Consider the following 20779-nt stretch of genomic DNA (forward strand, 5'->3'; position numbering starts at 1 on the left):
ATAAACAGCATGATCCATTTCTAACTCACTTATGGCTATTGCTTTATCCCTCTGAAGCTAAAGCAATATTAACTTTCAAACCGTTTTTATTTAGTGTTATGTACCCCGCTATACGTCACTGCTCCTTGTCAAGTGAGGGTTTTATGGGGATGGCCAGGTGGTCTCAGTGCTGCTCTGGGGCTCAGGTTGTTGGTGTGTGCCCAGGAGGGTCCTGCTGGGGGGTGCTCAGAGCCCCAGCGCTGCCTCAGAACTTCTCTGTTCTGAGGCACCGGGCATCCCTCAGCCTCCCCTCCTGCAAGGCTCTTCCTCTCATCATCTTGATGTACACAGAAATCTTACCATGGCAGAAAAATACAGAAGCTTATTGGTTTGAGCTAATAATTTCCTGGGTTTAATATCTGTCTGGGTTTCTGCAGTATCAAGTTGTAGGTTTTATCTTCAATTTTGGGGACCTTTGTCACTCTGCTCCTTTACTTTTTCTTACCATATCTGAACCCATCTTTCTCTGTATCTCTAATGATGTTCCAGAAGAATTCTTTATTATTTCTGAACTCTGATATTTTCTTCTTGAAGGAAGTTCTGCTATAACATTTAAAATACATTTTTTTTAATGATCTCTTGACTGCATATTATCAGTGGGTATGAGCCATGCAATCTGAACTTCAATCTGCTTTGTTATCTAGTAGCAGTAGAAGTCTTATATCCTCCCTCTCAATCACTAGAGGGGAATGAATCCTATTTAGCCATAGCAATTAAAGAGATTGTGATTGGTTTCAGGTTAGAAATCCTAATGGGTTGGTTGGAATAAAGAGCTGCATTCTACAATTCTCCAACCTTCCCAGATTCCTTGTGTTTCACTTTTCTCCAATTAATCTTTTATTTCTGTGTTTTAAGGTTAGTATTACAGTTTATGCACATGTGTGTAGAGTGTGTAAACCACTGGATAAACCACTGGCAAGGAGGATAGCAGAGGCCATTATGCTCATAGGAGCTAAACAGAGGTGAATGAGTGCATTCTATAATAATTCTCTTCAGAATTTCAAACAGTGTATATGTGAAGTAAATGCAAGGAAAGTGTTCTCTTAGCTTTTCAAAACGAAGTGAAATTCCTACTTGCAACATCTTAATAAACAGAAACAGGCTAAGACACATTTCTTTTGGCTGCACAAAAATGAATGGCATTTCAATCAATAAACACAATAGTGAAGAGTAACTGATTGTATGTATGTAGCTACAAATGTCAAATACAGTAAGTATTTAGAAAGAAATTGAAAAAACTGGGATTAATGCATTTTTTAATTTTTTAGAGAATATACTTACATGGGTATCAACACTGACCATCAAATTAACATGCAGAATTAATAATGTGCGATTTGCTTTTGAAATGAAGGATGCTTTTATATCACAGTCAGCCTGATAAAGTCATACAAAAAGGCTCATAAATGGGACAGCACAAATGAAAATAATTACCTTTACTCCTATTATATTCAACAAGGTTCCTGTGTAGAATAGGTAAAAGAAAGGAAAAGGAATGCATGGATGTGATATGATGTAACAGAACTCCCCAGACTTCCATTCTACCTGCACATCTGAGTATCTTTCAGGGAAAGTACTGGGCCAGACTTTGCTATTTAAAAGATTTTAAATACCTTGTATTAAAAATATTATGCACAGAAGGAGAAGGCTATGGCACTTTTAAGAATTAACACTTCAAAATATCTGCCTGCATACATCCCTGTGTAGAACAATTTTCCCATCCTGTCTTAAGAAGCCTTTTTACAGGAACAGTGTTTTCCAGCACAGATTTCTGTCTTCCAAGCTTCATGAAACCTTACATATATATACATTTGTAGAAACAAAGCTCCAGCCTATTATCCAGAGACAACCTATGAGTTTGTGGAAATGCTCTCTGAAAAATATTTTCACCCTTTTTCCCCAAAAATGTACCCTGCTACTCTGTTCTCCATAGTCTTCTCAACAAAACAGCTTACAAAGCCATTCTCATCCAGCGGTAATTCTGACCCAAACTAGCAGTTTTCAGTTTCCAGTGCAGCAAGGTTTGAGTGCGGAATCAAAGCGGCCCTTCTGTGTCAGTGCCCAGCACACTTGCTGCAGTGTTGGCTGAACTGCTCAGAGGGGCTTTGCTGGCGTGGCCCAAGGGGAGGCCAGGCAGTGCTGGGGCACACAGAGCACTCAGCAGGGCTCAGCTCCCATTCCTGCATGGCAGCAGCCTCCTGCTCCTCTGCCAGGGGCAGGGAGCTCAGCTGTGAAACATCAGCAAAGAACTGATACCTTGATTCCTCACCAGACCTTGGCCAGTATCATAGCAATGGGTCCCCAGCTGGGTAATAACTGGTATAGACTCCATGTATTACAGAAGGCTGATCAATTATCTTTATTAAGAAACCCATTGCTCTTATGGACTAGTTTGCTACAGGTGTGATTGATTGGTCCTTTTCTTAAAACACCATCACCATTGGCTATTTAAGAAATCACCCTTTGGCAAATAAATCTCCATAACATATTCCACATGTTCACAAGAACAGGTGCAGCAAGTTAAGAATTGTTTCTCATTCTTTTCTCTGATCTTCTCACAGCCTGGATGATGCCTGGGAAAGTTGTGTTTCTCTCTGTGGCCAGAGAGCTCCTGCCACAGGCCAACCCCCCAGGGCTGCAGTGTTAATGAGTGTTCTGGTAATTAACTGCAAATTAGTCCTGCAGGTAAGAAGTCTCCAAAGGGGCAGGATGGTCTGCACTAACTCCTGTAAGGACTGGGTTTGCACACTGTGAATTTATCAATGGGCATCATTACAATAACCATAGGTACCCTGGACCTACCAGCACAATCTGAGGCCTCCACTATTCTGCATTTTATGAGACTTGGTGCATTCAACATCTCTGCAAGGAAATTTAAGGAAAAAAGCAAAGCAGACCTCAGTTACTTCATAGATACATGTTTGCAGCTTTTCTTCCCATTTTTGAAGAACTGTGTTGAGATAAAAATATATGGTTGTGAGAAGATCTGTTAGAATTAAGCTGCAATCATTGTAAACAACAGTAAAACTTCCAGTATTTCTACTTTCCCTTTTCTGTTCCTTTTATTTTCTCAATAAATAACAGAGTTGTTCAATAAGTGAAATAGACTGTTTCAGTAGACCATCATGGATTTTATTTTGGTTGTGCTTTTTATATCATGCTACTTTAAAAAATCCATTTTGCCAGGCTGTTTTTCATTTAAGCGTATTGCAAATTATTTGTCTGTCCCAAGTACATCTTGCATTTAGTGCAATAGCTACCACTGAGTTCTTGATGGCTTGGGGAGATAAAACATAGGATGGCTAGAAACTCAACATTAGTTCCTGAAATTCCTGTTACATCCTCCCCCACACTGCCTCCCTTTTAGCCAGGTTTACATGCATTCTCATATTTTTTCCCATAAGATAAAGTAAAAAAAAAAAAAACTTCCCTTCCTAAATTTCCAAGATGCACACCAGGGAAAACACAGGAGGAGGTTTTGTTTAAAATAGCCTCAGTGACATTGAAGCAACTGATGTTTTATTATGATTCTTGGTGAAGTCGCTATTTATCAAATCTATCATAACTGCAGGAATATGCCTAAAAAAATAAGTGTTCAATGATTTACACAGAGAAAACCTATAAGGTGTTCATTACCTTTTCATAAAGTTTCCTTACTTGTCCTATGTGTGAGCAAAAAAATCTAACGCTATTTTTCCACGTATCTCAGTATTTCACAGGCTCTCCTGCTGTACCCTTGCTGGTTTGATTTCCAGTCTCCAGCTGGCATGCAGAGGCAGGTCTTTATGAAGTTCAAGAAGTTACATGTTGCTTTGGTGTCACAACCATTTCCCTGAGTGGGTGATAAAGCAAGCCTGTGTCCATACACCAGAAATTGCACCCAGCAATGAAATTGTAGCATGTTGTTGTATGGAGTCTCAAGAACAAGAAACAGAATAACCCCTTTGAGATGTTTTATCACCCACCCTTATCACACAAAACAATCTTTTCATTATTATAGCTTTTTTTGTTATTAATATCTTACTTTCCCACCAAATATCCACTGTGGTCTTTTTTGATAAGTCAACATATTTGTCTCTCCTCCAGCAATACAAAATTGCAAGAAAATAATATTTTCTGAAGGTAAGAAGGAGTACTGAAGGTAAGAGGAATACTGAAGTTTGCTACATGTGTTTTAACCTTGACTTAAATTTAAAAGATTTGTTGCATGCATTTAGAATATTCACTCTTTGTTTAAATGGTTTTAAACTTTTTAAGGGTGAGATGGATTGTGCTTTTTTCCATTGCTGTCTTTTTGGTGCATCTTCACATAGGGATGTATTTGCCTTTTGGGAAGTTGACAGTGTAAGTGGCTGACAAACTAGCTAATAAATCTGAGGTTAATAGGGTTGTAGACAGCCAAGTACATGGGCGTAGGAAGGATCACCAGCCACAGAATGCTGCACATCTAGAAGCTGTCAATACAGAGTATGAAAAATGCAAAGGACAAAGCAAAAGTAGAAGTTCCAGCTCATTTTTCTGCTTGCTGAAGCAATCTCTCACATCAGCATATCCTGGTCCTCTAGGGAAGGCATGTATTTAGGGTTTGATCTTGATTCTACTCATGCCAGAAAAAAGTCTCTTTTTTAACCCTAAGTGGAGAGGATCAGATTGCTAATGATTGTCCCCCCAAAAAATAAAACCAGAAGAAGTAAAAAGGCCTCAGGTTATACCAATATGACATGTGTCTGTAAGAAGTAGTACTCTCCACTGCTTGTGTAGAAATTAGTTTGAAATAATTTAGTGGTATTTAGTGATGGGTATTAGAGCTTTAAAGCTGATTATTTAGTTCTCTTAATTAGTGGACCAAATGTTTGATACAGCTGCTGTGCACTCATAGTATTGAGGACAGTTTCCATCCAGAGGAAAAAAAAATCTTTTGAAGAAATTTTCTGTGCAGTAAATTATTTTCTGTGCAGTAAATTAAATCCCTTGAAGTAGCTTGTGGCCAGAAATCTGAGTAAGTCAGCACGGGGCTCTTGGATTCAGCAGAGCTGCACTGATGGCTGTCACCTGTGATTGTCATTGAATTATGCAATGGAATTCTCTTAATGCCTGAACACAAGGATGAAATAGGAAAGGTGAAAAGATGTTACCATTCCACCAAAACTCTTCAAAGAAACGACAGTTGCTAGAGCACTGCATCTTCAATACACTCTCCACTTGTCTGAAGCCACCATAAAAATAGCTGGCTGGAGACTTAAAGGTGTGCACATCACAGATCTGCCAGGGAAGCCCTCCCTGCTCTAGGCAGACTGCCAGGCTGCTCAGCTGGGTTCTTTGAAGGCATGATGCCCTGAAGGCTCCATTTTTCCCTCTTCTTCCCTGTGAGATGTCTCAGATGTTTTTTGATCACGGAAAGACCTTGCCAAGGGGTTATCATTTCAAAGGGAGCCAGGATGCCACACACCAGCTGGTCTGGAGTAGCCTGCCTCTGTTCTCAGAGGTGCTGTGGACACCCTCCCATCTCACAGCCTCCCACTTGTGGCAGAGCAGCAGCAGATCCTGCTGGCAGCTGCTTACAGCTGGGGAATGGCACAGGGAAGCAGGCGATGGGATCTGGGCTGACCAAAAGGGAAGACCTGGGAGAGCTCTGCTCTGGCTGGTCTTTCCCACAGGGTGGCCACCTGGCCATGGCTGAGCCACCACGAAGCCCATCCTCTGTGCCTTTGTGCTGCAAGGTTGAACTGGTGCCTGAGCTGGGATTTTATCTGTTTTAAATAACCTTTTTTTTTTTTTTAAATACAGATTAGCCACATAACGCCACAAGTTCTTATACAAAAGTCTTGGTCTTTTAGAAGGGTGTGCTGTTGGGAGGTGTCATGTAAACACATGTAAGAATGAGTTTGTGGTTTAAATGCCAGCTTGGGGGCACTGGGGAATGACAGCAAATCTCAGCTCACAGTGTTACCTGAAACAACTCCCTTGCCCAAAGTGCTTGGATGTGCCATTGACTGTGGCAGGAGTTCTAGAAACCATCCAAGATCAACTTACAGATGAATAAAATCAGGTGAAATTAAAGTCAGGCAAACAAGAAATGTGCTTGGAAGTGTTTCTCTCTGGCCCACAGGAAAAGGAGTGTTAATAAGCACAATTGTTGTATTTTCAATGAAACTTGGTTTGATGCTTAAAGGGGAGATGGATAATTAAGACTTCATCTTCCAAAATATTAAATATTGATTTGTAGACATTTAGCAGCAGGCGTAAAGCTCTTCTGAGAACTGGCTGTAACTGTCTAAAAGATTATAAAAGATTTTACTTCTCCATGTAGAATTTAGCATTTATTTTTTTTATTTAAAATTTATGAAATGAGAGTAAAATAAATCAGGAGATAAACTTCTAGCCCTCTGAGTGTGTTTCAGTTCTGCTTTGTGTGGCCTTGCAGAGTCAAAGTGGATATATGATTTTTTTTAAAGTTTGTATTGGCTTTTGGCTTATTGAAGTGTCAGGAGGTTTATAAGCTGCTCAACTCCAATTTTGATTGTTTTATCCAACTACTGTCACTTCTTATCAGTATTAAAGGCAGAAATCAAAAGCATGGGACCCATGGGAAGAAGTGTTTCAGATGTACACTGCTGCTCTTTTTTGTCTCTATTCTGAACTGCGCCCCTCCGCTCCTGACAGCAAACCCACAATGACGTAAGGAGGTGAGTTTCATACCTCAATAATTCATTTGTGAATTAAACAAATGTGTTTTTAACTTCAGTGCATATCTTTCCACCTGCCTTGTCCTTTCTTTATGACTTGTGAAAATTGCTCAAGTCCAGCATGTCCCATATCACACAGGGCAGCTTTGCTCTGGGAGCCCATTTGCCTCCAGCCTTTCACTAATTGTACACTGAGAATCAAGACAATTTCTTTAAACAGGTGAAGAAAGAGTCTTCCAGCTCAGCTACATCTCGCAGATGTCTCTCCCAAAGAGAAAGTAACCCAGATTCACTGCCTGGGATTGAGAGCTTAGCCCTGAGTGGTAAAAGCATTTGTGCAGTAACTTCCCTTTTTCTTTTTCTTTTTCTTTTTCTTTTTCTTTTTCTTTTTCTTTTTCTTTTTCTTTTTCTTTTTCTTTTTCTTTTTCTTTTTCTTTTTCTTTTGAGATGTCTGTGCACTAGAAACTGACATGAATTTTCACAGTCATTTTGTTAGGGTTAACAAGTGTATTGAATTTAAGAAACTACATTTTCTGTGCTTTATTTGCAGTAGTTTCAAGTTGATCAAATCTATTTCAGAATGTTCTCTATTTTATGCAAACTCGCTTTAAAGAAGTGTAAGCAGAATGTGTTCATTTCACCACTAGATCAATTTATTAGGTTTTAAAAGTGCATTTCCATTCTACCATCGACAGCAGTAAAGGGGAAAAGGGAGGAGCAATCACAGAAAATCTATTTGACAGAATAAATCATTTCTTTGCACATATGTATGTATAGGTGTGTGGGTTTATATGGGTAAAGTAATGGTGATGGCACTGATGAAGCAGACATGTTTTAGCATTATAATGACAAATTGTAAAAGATGACACATGTTAAAAAAAAAGATGATGTTTATTGGAGACTTGATTATTTCCTACCTTCACCAAACAGAAAATTGACTGAGACAATAGAATCCAGCAAGTTAGAGCCCAAATTGAAACCCTAAGTCATGTCTACGTGGCAAGTAAAAAGTAATTAAAAAAAGAATCACCAGTTTTAGAGGAGGGAAAAGAGAGAGGAAACACAATTAGAAGTCAATACTTAAATCTTACTTAAGCACTGCAATTGCAGAAAAGCAGATATTTCATGAATAAGATTTTGCAATGGCACAAGCAGAGGGGAAGGATGCTAGAGTGAAGCATGCAAATTGTACATTTGCACACTTCTAGGTAAGCATACAGACCAGATATTTTTTGTGTCCTTGGGTGTTTATTACATTCCTTACCTTCTTTGACCATTTCAGCTGGGCTATAGACCCAGGAGGGACATACATTTTATGTTCTTTTCATTTTGGCATTTTTACGGTTAGATGTTGTGCAGACTTAAATTTTTTTGTGCTCAACTTCAGCTACTTGAATCCTGAAGTCCTCTTATTTATCCTGTCATCTGTCATTGATGTAACTGACTTCTGTGACAGTGTTGACAGAATTTATCTAAGAGTTTGCTGGATGGCACATTTCACAGAGTCAAATATAAATAAAAGGGTCCATCACCTGGGGGATATGGGATTGGAAGTCAATGGGTGTTGAAGGTGCTTAGTTTCACAAAGACCTATTCAAGAACTCACACAATCCCCTCTTACAGATTTATCTCTTTATATATGATCATGTTCATATTCCCTTCAGGTCAGGTAGCAATATGTTGTTGTTCTTTTTTTCTTTCCTAAGACCTGGCAGATAATCAAATATGTACCTGCATTTCTTTCTGACATTTCAGAAATGCTAAATATTGTATTCTGGTGATAATGCTTTCTGAAGAAGGAAGGAATGGCCCATTTAATAATGCATGCTTCATTTACAGTTTGGAGTGTTAGCCAACTACTTGTGATGATACTTCTTCCAGTCATAATACTGATATATGCAGAGTTCTAACTACATTTTTAAATAGAAAAACAACTGAATGATACATTCAAAATAATTCATGGAGAGGAAATAGATGTATTTCAGCATGGGAGAATATTTATGCATTATTTAACAGCAATAATGTTTGAATTCATACATTATGCAAATGCCATTATAATCAGGAAAATGAAAGAACTTGGACTGCTGCAACATCTTTAAATCTACCATTAGGTACTTATTTGTGCATATCATTTAATACTGCACAATGTTACAGTATGTCACTTGAAGAGAGAAGTTATCAGAGACTAACAGGTTATAAAAAAGTAAAGCTGATGAATCCTGATTGCTACCTTGATGCTAATGTCTATAAATTTATCAGCAAACAAGAGTAAAGGCTTTAATGGTGATTTACATAAACTTCTCTTCTGGAGATGAGTTACTGTGGTTTTACACACGGTTCCCATTTTGCATTGTGATCCTTATCCATCCCCACCCCCACATGACAGACCGGCACACAGCGTGGGCTGACACGGCCAAATTGTATTTTCTAAATGGATCAGCAGCTATGTTCCAAAACTATCAAAAGCAGCAAGCCTGACCATATAAAACCAAAGCTGCTTCTGTTTCCTCTTATCTCCCAGACATAACATTTTTTAAAAAAAGAGAACAGAAAAAAAAGAGAAAGAAAAAGCCTGTGATTTGGAGAAGAGCATCAATAGACCTGACCTTAGTATTTAGTTCTGTTTACACCTCTGCTTAACCAGATCCATTACCCCACACATTTGCTTATCTGTATAACTTATATTTGCTCATATATAGTACCCGTGCACGTCATTGCAGCAGTTTGTGCCCCGTTTCCAGGCAGTGTGAGCTGTGGTAGTGGAAGCAGAGACCCAGCCCAGCCCAGCCCTGTTGAGGGTGCTGCTCTCCCTGTCCCGTGCTGGGTCTCCTGGTCCTCCCTGGCACTCCTGCTTTTGTTTCCTTAGTCTTTCAGTTCTCATCAATGGTTTCTTTTCTTCCTGTTTTTAAATAGCTCAGCCATTTCTTTTTTTTTGCTCCCTTCAGGGAGGCTGTCTCAGCCACATGGTCCTTACAGCCTGTCCCCTTCAGTACTTCACAGATAAATGAATTCCTCTTCCAAATGATACATGAAATATCTGATGCACATAGTAGTCTCATGCTATGAAGCAGCAACACAGCTAGTCACACTTCTGTCCTCAAAAGTGTCTGGTGTAATTTCTCCCAATTTGAGCCTAAGGAGCTGAGGGTTCAGCTGTGTTCAAGTCATTCTTTGGAGCAGTAATCTCATGCTACGCTTATGAGAATGTTCTCTCACAGTCAAAGGTGTGCATGGTGATGAAGGGAGAGCTAGATTTTCCCCTCGTAGTTGATGAGTGAGCAGCATTTATTCAGAATTACTCATATTGCAAAACTCTTCATTTGTAGTAACTAATATTTCTGTTAATCATAAAAATGAGAGCAAATAGAACTGAGGAATAACTGTATTGGGAGAGTGATCTGTTTCCTTTACTCATTAAATAAAGCTGGCCCATCACTTGTCCAGGAGGTATTTACAGATAAGGACAGCAGAGGGAAATTTTCAGTCTGATTTCCATGTGTATTTGTTGTGTGACAAGCAAAAAAGGATTTTTATGCAGATGCAATCAATCTGGCACATCTCATAAACACTATATTCCCCTAATAGCTCAGGAATTCAGAACAGATCTTGCAAATGGGTGGCATTTGGGCACAGTTTGGGTGCTCACCAGTTTGAATCCAGTCGACAGCCTGGAATTTTCACTGTGATAGAGTCTTCCAGAAATGATTAGTTTTTATGTCAGAGTGGATGCAGTAGTGTTTGCTCCTCCATCATAAAGACTGCCAGGGCCTCTGCCATAAAATCTCTATCGCTAACAAGAAAACACAATTCAACCAATATATTGTGTTCCTGGCTAAGAACTGGCATGCAAGAATTCATCCTGGAAATTTTTATTTGCAGAGAATGATACTAATTTCTCCAAATGCAAAATAATGCATGAACTTCCTTTTGTTGAATATTAACTACTTTTTTTTTTTTATGGCATTGCAGCAATTAGTTGCTGTAAAGCTGGCTGGGAAGAGAAAGGGATGTAGGAGGCAGCAGTCACCATGGGTGCAATAATCTGTGCCCATTCCAGTGCCAACTGCAGATCACCAGCTGATGATGAGGAAAAGAGGACTGCACAAACTGGAGTCAGTATGTCCTGCAATGGCAAGTCAATTAATGCGATATTAACTTTGGAGTGGTTATAAGAGTTAATGCAGACCTCCTTGTTTTACATGGTTTTGACAGTGCCAGCTGATGCTGACTATACAAGAAGAAAGTGGGAGGTGGTTATCACTGCAATTATTTTATGGCACCCTTGGATGGTTGCTGTGTTTGTGCCTAGGTGAAATGAAGTTTAAGTTCACCTCAGGTGGATTTCTGTGTCCACAGTGCCTGAACACAGTGAGAAAGCCCAGCCTTAGACAGGACAAGGTTTGCATCACTTCAGTGCTTCCTCCTGCCTGGTGTGCTCCTTTTGGCCAAGCAGATGGTGCAGCAGTTTGCAGAGGCTGTCCAGTGTGTCTGTGTTTTCGCTGTCATTACAGCTCCTGAGATGAAATTCCAGAAAGTGCCAAATCCAGCCAGGCCTCTGCATGCCTAACAAGGATGCCATCCCCATCACTGAGGAGTGTAAGAACTGTGGCAACCCCTCAGCAGAGGAGCTTGGATGGAGCAAGGGAGCCAGTGGTATAGTTAATTCTGAACCTGTCATGCTGTAGAAATCATCTCCTGCCTGAGGCAGCCCTGTTGTGTTGGCAGCACAGCCAAACTGCAGCTGGAGGAGGTGCCTGCTTGGCTGAGACAATGCAGCCACCTTCTGCAAAGTTACCAGAAAGTAACAGCAGAGCTCCACATTTCTACAGACTTAGAATAAGGTCTTCTTAATTATGACCATAAATTCAATCCAACCAAAACATGACAAAGTAACTTGTTTGGCATGTGGAAAAGTATCTCTGGGTTATCTCCTTTCCCCAGCATTTCCTCCTTTGGAGTAGGATTATTGCTGCCATTATTCCTAATAGTTTCTGATTCAACTGAGGACATGCTCCAAAAACCACTGAAGTCAACAGAAAAATTTCCTGAGAGCCCAAATCAAAAATTTATGTGGTTTTCTCAATTCAAGATCGTCCACTGTCTGGCCTCAGTGTGCCAGGATAGGTCCAAAATACTTGTTTTTCAAAACAGAAAAATTTACTTCAGCATTAAACTTGGCATGGCACTGACTTCAAAAGGATTATCCCAGTCACCTATGTTCTGGCAATCCTTGCTTACAGCACGGTTTTAACATATGTTAAATTTTATGCTGATAGTTTGCATATCCTTATCCTAAATAAATTTGTACATTTATGTACAGTGTGATGTAACAGTGATTTACATCTCATATGACTGACTGACACTGATTCTCCTAGGAGTTGCTGTACCTCCCCAGCATGATGAGGAAAATGCTGTTTCAACCTAACAGAATATCTTAATTTCAGGTAGTCAAAATGTTGTATCTTTAACGTAATGTTGTCTGCAGTTTGTGGCATGGCTTTCATAACTTTGCTAATTCCTTTGGGTTTTAATTAGAAACATTCAGCTACGTTTCCCTAAAACGTAAAAATGCTGGGGCCCCCACAAACAGTATTATTGAGATGGTTTCTTAATCGATTTTTCTTTTTGGTTCACTCCCATTTTATGGTGGCAAACTGGCATTTGTCACTTCTTCCAGTAACTGATGCTTTCTGCTTTAATAAATGCACGTATTAGATGCTATTCCCCTTCTCTGTTTGATAGGTGTATGGTGTCAGGAAGAGGAAGGTCGCAATGATGTTAAGTTTTCTGCTAAGCAAAGGATCAGAGCGTAAATGAAATCTTGAAAGCTGGGAAATGAGAATGTGCAAGTGTAAATAATGTATTAATTATTGACAGCTAGGGGACTGAAAAGTCCTGTTTAGTAGTGACATCTTCATTGTCACACTGCCTGACACTATCTCAGGTATTTTTTTTTAATAACAGGTTTTCCCCCCAAGATAGTAAGTGTTTCAATTTACCAGTATAACTATTTATATTTTTCATTTTCTTTGGTTTTTCTTTATCTTACTGCAGTCGAGGTGCTTGGTGCAGGAGGGGATGAGGGAGAAGCTAATCCTTGTTTTTTATTGTGGCAAGTGATATTTTTACGGTACAAAATAGATTTTTTTTGGTAATAAAGAACAAGACACTGAGCTGCAAAAGGAGATTCCTCTTCATTGGTTATTTATGGAAGTTAAGATAGAGTTTAAGGAAAGAATTATGATAGCTAAAGGCTCAGTTTTGCCAACAGGCCTTGCCAGCAATGACTACTGCTTAATATATGCCAGAAGCAGAATTGGTTTCACCATGGCTTTTTGAGTGAGACATTAGTTATATTAAGGGAAGGTGTTCCTGAGTTAAAAGGCTTTTAATACTCTGTACTTTCCAGTCATTGCATGAAATCTAAGAGTAGTAGTGAATTCCTTAATATTTAAATTATTTTTGTTACAAATTAGGGCAGAAAAAATTCCCATGATCCCAAAAAGGTCTGTGTATATTAACTGTTTGCATAAGGCTGCTAGATGTAAATAGCTAGGAGCTTTCAAATACTGAGATTTAAATTGAAAAGGAAAAAACCCACCACAAGTCACCAAACAAAAATAACAACAAAATACCACCACCACAAATATCTCCTAATCCTTCTTTGCCAAATGACCTGTGAACATTCCTCCCCTCAGCCCCCAGGCAAGGGGCTCCATTGCCCTTTGGCAACACTGTGCCATCTCCAGACCTCTGCTGGTCCCTGGCTCCTGCATTGGCTTTGCCCACAATTAGATTTTGCTCCTTCTCTGGGCGGAACACACATTGGATTGAGGAGGCTCACAGGCTTGGGCAGGAGCTGAGGAAAGCCACAGATCCCCACCCTGGGATGTCCCTGGGGCAGAAGGTGCTGCTGAGGGCTGGGGGTTAAAGAAAAAGAGGAGGCAACTACTTCAGATGCTCTCCACACTGTGATATTGTCTTTGCTTTCACCTTAATGAAGAGAACTGGGAGGCAGCTTTCAGTCAAATCCTCTTTCTCCTGAAAAATGCAGGTTCTGATCTGTGGAACTGCTTAGCAAATTTCTGTCAGCCCTAGTGAATTGATAGGGTTGATAAATCCTGTTATGTGGAGAACTGGGAAAAGTGGAAATCCTTAATTTCACTGTTTTCAAAGCACTGTTTTGATTTATCACATTGAAAAGATCTTCCATTTTAAAAGTTTGATTTCTTTATTTAGCAAACATTAATGTTTTTACGTAAGTTAAGATTAATGAACCATTTCACCCGCAATTTCCCACTTTCCAGCTGACTCAGGCCCCGCTGGTTTGGCCACTGGTTCCCGGGGCCGGGATGGCCGGGTAGGGCTGGGTAGGGTCAGTGTGAGCTCGGGAGCTGCTCCTGCGCCCTGCCCCACTCCCTGCTGGGGCTCCCTGATCGGAGAGGGACCCGGGCAGGGATGTTCCCGGCAGGGATGTTCCCAGCTCTCTGCACAGAGCAGGACTCTGGGCAGGGATGTTCCCAGCTCCCTGCACAGAGCAGGACTCTGGGCAGGGATGGATGTTCTCAGCTGCACCACCCACTCCAAGGGGATCTTTTCAGGTGCTGGCAGCAGGAGGGAAAATGCAATTCGCTCTTTGAGTCTGTTGTTGTTTACAGAACATGTGTCTCAAACATTAAAAAATGCCATATGTGATGCTGAATATAGAGCCTTCTTCCTCTGCCCAAGAATAGAACTTTATCAAAATGAAATTTCCTGCTCATTTGAGCCCGTCTCCATAGCAACAGCACTGTACACCTGTGATGTACAGGCAGAAGCTGCTACAACCTCTGAACCAGGCAGAACGAGCCTGCTCCATCCCCTGTGGAAGGCAGAAGGACATCTCTGATGTAGCCATGGCACATTTTGCTGTATGCTACCTATGCCTGGTCCCTATGTACAATCATTTTACTCAGGATTACCCTACTTACATTTGGTAAATAAATACAAACGTGCTGCTTACATGAAGTTGTACACTTGCAAAAATTCAATCTATTCTTGTCCTGAGGGAAGCCTTTACCATGCAAACGTTACACAAAATAAAAGCTTGTGCTCACATTTGTAAGAATTTCCTAATTCAAAAAATTCATAAAATGCCTCACTCTTGCAAATCTGCCAACCTGTTAATAGTACATCATTAGAAGAAAAAAGCAACTGCATGCTGAATTATTTAAATATTATTTTAATAGTAAACTGGAAATAATTATGCACCTTTGGCTATCCAATATTGCAAATTGCTGCTCACTCCATAACTTTTAGTGAAATTGAACTCACCAATAAGAAACAAATGGTTGCATTTTAAAGCAACCTGAAATTATTTCCCCAGGTCATTCATAAGGTAGATCATTACAGAGAAACGTTTTCTTATGCAAATAAAAAATAGCCTGCTAATGCAATGTAAATTATATTTTAAGCTTCCTACATTTATTAGCTTATTTAAGAAGAGGCAAACTTCAAAGAAGGATTTTATTTGAAATACATGCAGAGTGAAAATCTCTGTAGTGATGGCTATTCTCACAGATATACTACATAACATATAGATGAATTGTCTGTTTCTGTCTCCTGATGTTTGCGTGTTCTTGTCTTTGCTTTCAGGCCTGCCCTCTCTTCCCCTCTTAGCTCAGCATTTCCCATTGCTGAATGCAGGGCAGGCTGCAAGCAAAAGGAGTGAAATATGATAGATGATACATACATCTTGGCAAAGTTCATCGCATCAGGTTGCCTGAATTTTTAATACGACTCCTTGAGACAGTGGGCTTGACTTTTTTCACCCAGTGTTATTGTAACCCTCATTTCCATGCCAGTAAAAATGGGGCTTCTGCTCTCAGAGCAAAAGTTCTCATCCTTTTTCAGCAAATGGGTGGACAGTGCTGTTTTTCTTTTGCAGGGCACAGAGAAGACAGGGTGTGGGGACACCCCCTCGTTCAGGCTGCAGCCAGCACAGGGCTTTGGTACAGCACAGGGCTCTGGTGACTGGATGAAAAGGGAACTGATCTTTTATCCACATCTTAAGGACAGGAGGCAATGATCCCAATTTTTTTGTGGTATTTGTAACAGCTATTTATTTTCTCTTTCTCAACTGTGGCTGTTTTCAGATTTTCTACTAGGAAATATCTGTCTTATATAAGCTGCTAATACTCTGCTCTAGGCAGAACATGGTGCTTGGAGCTTATGTAGGCTGATTTCAGGGAAACTAGCAGCATTATTGATTTTCATTGGGCTTATTAGGATCAGTGTAACATGCACTTTTGCTATACTAGATTGTATTTGACTTTCATCATGAAATCTCATTACACTAAAAAGAAATGGAAACAAGCTATGCAAATAAAAGATTTTGCAGGGTACTCTAATGAAATTACTGTGTATCTGCAAAAACACACTTTGTATGTAGGTCATTCAAACCCTGAATGCTGCTGGTCAGACTGTTCTCATTTGCTTTTGAAAATTAAGAATAGATTCTCCAGCCTTAGCTGAATTATTTCAGATTTATGCTAACATAACTGAAGTTATAGCTTGATCCTTGAAGTAGTTGTGCTGTCTGAATTCTGATGTTGAGCCAGTGATTTACCAGGAAAGGGAACTTCAATTGTTTGTCTGCTTGCAGCTGGTATGGATGATGCTACAGCATTATAAAGGTGTGAAATCCACATGGCTGTGGGCACATTCCTGAGCCCCCAGCCAGGATGAGGAATGAGCAAGGAGCTTGTTTTCACCCATCTGGCTCCTGTGGGACATCATCACCTCGTGTTTCGCCTCTTGGCATCGGTGCAGGCAGCACGAGCTGGCAGCACAGCAGATCTTCTCAGTGCAGCAGCAGAGGCACAAAGTACTCCCTCCTGAAGCTCAGAGGAGATCTGGTTACCACCTCAGCTGCCCTCTTCCAAGAACAATTCACTGCCAAAGCTCACAAGTCCAAACACAGACTCTTCACCAGTATTCCAGTAGCTGCAGACAGTGCTCAGACTTTCTCATGTTCTGCTGGCAGGAGAAGGTAAGGTCGTTTGTGTGGCTCCTACCCGGGGAGTGCCTGGACTGTTTGGGAGAGCAAAACCCCTCTGCTGTGGCTGTCCTGGTGCCACTGAAGTGGTGTGCTCAGGGCTGAGCATGGCAGCAATGCCTGGGCCATGGCGTGCTCAGGGCTGAGCATGGCAGCAACGCCTGGGCCATGGCGTGCTCAAGGCTGAGCATGGCAGCAACGCCTGGGCCATGGCGTGCTCAAGGCTGAGCATGGCAGCAACGCCTGGGCCATGGCGTGCTCAAGGCTGAGCATGGCAGCAACGCCTGGGCCATGGCGTGCTCAAGGCTGAGCATGGCAGCAACGCCTGGGCCATGGCGTGCTCAAGGCTGAGCATGGCAGCAACGCCTGGGCCATGGCGTGCTCAAGGCTGAGCATGGCAGCAACGCCTGGGCCATGGCGTGCTCAAGGCTGAGCATGGCAGCAACGCCTGGGCCATGGCGTGCTCAAGGCTGAGCATGGCAGCAACGCCTGGGCCATGGCGTGCTCAAGGCTGAGCATGGCAGCAACGCCTGGGCCATGGCGTGCTCAAGGCTGAGCATGGCAGCAACGCCTGGGCCATGGCGTGCTCAAGGCTGAGCATGGCAGCAACGCCTGGGCCATGGCGTGCTCAGGGCTGAGCATGGCAGCAATGCCTGGCCTGTCTCCATGGGGCCACACCTCCTCTCGCGGCCGGTCACTTGCAGGGCTGAGGAAGGGGAGGTGTTCTTTGGTTTTGTGTTTTCTCAAGTCACTTTCTTGTCATTTGAAATTGGCAGTAGGACAAAACATTCCTCCAAGGTCTCTACTTACTCTGTAAGAATGGATCAAGACTTTTGAGCTGTCAGGAAAAAATATCCTCCTTTGGCATGTTTTGATGGCACCTCTAAGAATAACACATCTCTTAATGGTCAGGATGCTTTTCTTTTCATAGATCTTCTACATTTGAAGAAAGCAACATTCTTTTGAGAAGCAGAAAATTAATTTTGAAGAAGTCTGAGAAGCAACTCTCAGGCTTCCTTTCCTAATAAATTCCTGTATTTCTGATCCTAGGGGATGAACTATGTAAGGTACCAAAATTAGCGGAAGGTGAGCTATGTAAGGTACCCAAATTAGCAGAAAGCACCCAGTTAAACCCACCCTACAGGACAGATGCTGGGAAAAACAAATTCAAGATACAAAGCTGCAGTTGCAAAGTTACTTGGGGAGTACAAATTTGGCATTATTGGCAGTCTGTGATTTAATGATATTGCACAGTCAGCTCTTAGGCACTCTTGAGTCATTCCCTGTTGATGCAATGCAACTGTACTCTCTGCTTGGAATTGCCTTCTGTAGTGTGGGGTTTTATGGTGAAATTTTGGTGTGGACATTTTTTTCAGAATTTTTCAAACTCGGCAGTGGAATCCTAAAGTGGAAGCTCGCCTAATATACATGTGACAGTCTTATTTATTTGTTTCAAACTGCTGAACATGCAGGTTTGTGCAAAAGAGCTCTCCTGTGTTGCTGACAATTAGTATATTTTTCACTTGCAAAATGGTGCTTTCTGCTAATGGTATGGTATAGTAATCAAAAGCACCTAATCCAGCTGATTAAAAATTCCCTGTTGGGCTTTGCTGACCAAATGAATACAATTAGTAAGACATTTCAAGGAGGGAATTTCCTGCAAATACTGATATTTGTAGACCTTAAATTAAAATTATGATATGTAAAATTACATATCAAATGAAGAGGGATCTTATTCCTTGGTGCATCTAAATGAGGCCCATTGTTGATGTGTGGCAGGAGAGATTTTATTATATAAGTGCAGGTAAGCTTTTCACTCAGACATCAGCTTTAGAATCAAATTAATTGTGTGATCAAAGCATTTCTTTTTTACATCCTCCCAAAGAAACCTAGCAAAAAATGAGTCCCTTAAGTAAGTTAGTTCATGTAGGCAATGGTAACAGGTGCTATGGGCTGTCGTTGAGATGTTGTTTGTTTAATATTAATCTAAAATAATTTAAATGGCATCTTAATAGCCTTATTTTATGTCTCTTATTTTGATTTTAAAAATCAGCGCATTCCCCTTAGTGCAGTTAATAGGGTCAGCCTGTGAGCCTGTGCTGGTTACCATGCCTTCAGTCATGTGGAATCCAAACAGCCATTATAATTTGTTTCTAAACAGATCAAGAGCTATTTACCATCTCAATGTTTTGTGCACAGCTGGGTGTCTGGCAAACATCCAATATCCATTAACATTTAAAAATTAGTCCCATAATGCATCTTTTCCGTGGCTTGAGGAGTATACACACTGACACATGTTGGGAACCAATTATATTTGCACCACCATTAGTCTGGCTGCATTCAACTTCCCAGTAAATGAGGGCTAATTTAGTTTCCAGAATGGTGTATCTTAAATTCATGCAATGACCTTAGCAAAAGCAGAGTATCTGAAGATATAAAGAGGAAGGAAATGTTCACAAAGAATAATGCTTCCTTTTCTTCTGCCTAAACCATAAGAGTAGATTATTATATGACTGTTTCCAGTATCCATGCCTGGCCTTAAAACCAGATTCCTTTAATTCAATACTGCTGAAATTCATGAGCAGACTTTGGTTGGGAAGAAATCACACTAATATGGTAAACTAGCACACCCTCCTTGCTCAGATCAAACCTGCTAATGGACCATTTTATAATAGCAATTTAGACCTGCCTGTAGCAGGTCTAACTCTTCAGGTTCCCAACTGATTTTAAGTGTTCTATTTTCCTACCAGCAGGAAAATAAGAAATACAGATTTCACAGTAAGTGCTGTCTACACTGCTTGTGAAATATATTCTAACAATGCCATGGAAGTGAAATGACCCTCACAATTGGCAGTTTGGCATAGAATTTTAATGAAAATGGAGAAACACAAACATATTTTGAGAAGTATATTTGCCAAACCTCTGCTGCCATGAGAAATTCCTTCAATAATATCAGAGGTGAAATGGAATGTCTGGCTTGGGGGCTGAGTGTGTATCCCCCTTCCTTGCAGTGTCAGCTCTCAGTGACAGGTTCTAGACTGACTGACTTTGCTGCTGCAGTGCCCTGCACAAGGCTCCTCTGAGCTCACCCAGCCCGTGGCAGGCTGCTTAATAAAGCTAAATTGCTCCTACAAACACAACACCATTCAGCAGCCTTTTAGAATTAAGAGCTGGGTTAAAAATAGTGTTTTTCCTTAACACTCATTGGGACCAGTTAGAAACTCAAGAAGGCAGGAATTTTCTAAATTGTTGCATACAGCAATAGATGCAGTGAGGCTCCAGGTGAGGGGTCTGCTTCCTCCTCCAGCTGTGCACATCTGCAAAACTCTGTCCTCTTGGTACAGTTGTTTGAATGGAGCTAGCTGTAGGATTCTGTCTGGAGTGAGGCTGCAGCTTTATAAACAGCTCTAAAGTTTAATGTATAGAAATAGTTATTTACATATGTTTAAAATGCAGTATTTAATATACAAAACTTGTTATTCTCTTACATCCATATAGTTCAGAGCTAGCGTTTGTCAAGTATTTCTTTATTGTATCAGCACCTTTTCCCTTTTACTTTTTGTGCAAGAAAGTACCTTTCAGTGAAAGGGTCTATTCTTGAAGCTGCCCTTTTGGAAAAGTTCACTGTACAGTCAGTATTTACAGATGCTGTTTATACTGTCTTCCTCTCAAAAGACATGGCTTTTTATTTTATTGCTTTCAGTGAAACCCATGCTTGCAGTCCCTGACAATAATACATTTTCATGCATCATTGGCAATACAAGGCTTCATTTAGACTATTGATTTACATTCTTATTGTATTAGGACTTGTTAGTGTTTCATACCTTCTTATTGTTTGGTGATTGACCTTTGCAGATTTATAGTACATAAACAATTAGCCAGTAATAGGTTAAATTAATAAAGAAGATTCCTATCAAATTTGGGGGATTCACAAATCTATCATGTGATACAGTCCATTTCTTTATTTATGTTCCTCACAGCTTTAGTTATAAGCTGAATTCCAAGTGCTGTAAATCCTGCT

The sequence above is a fragment of the Geospiza fortis genome, unplaced genomic scaffold (assembly GCF_000277835.1).
Source record: "Geospiza fortis unplaced genomic scaffold, GeoFor_1.0 scaffold403, whole genome shotgun sequence".
Taxonomy (NCBI): Eukaryota; Metazoa; Chordata; class Aves; order Passeriformes; family Thraupidae; genus Geospiza; species Geospiza fortis.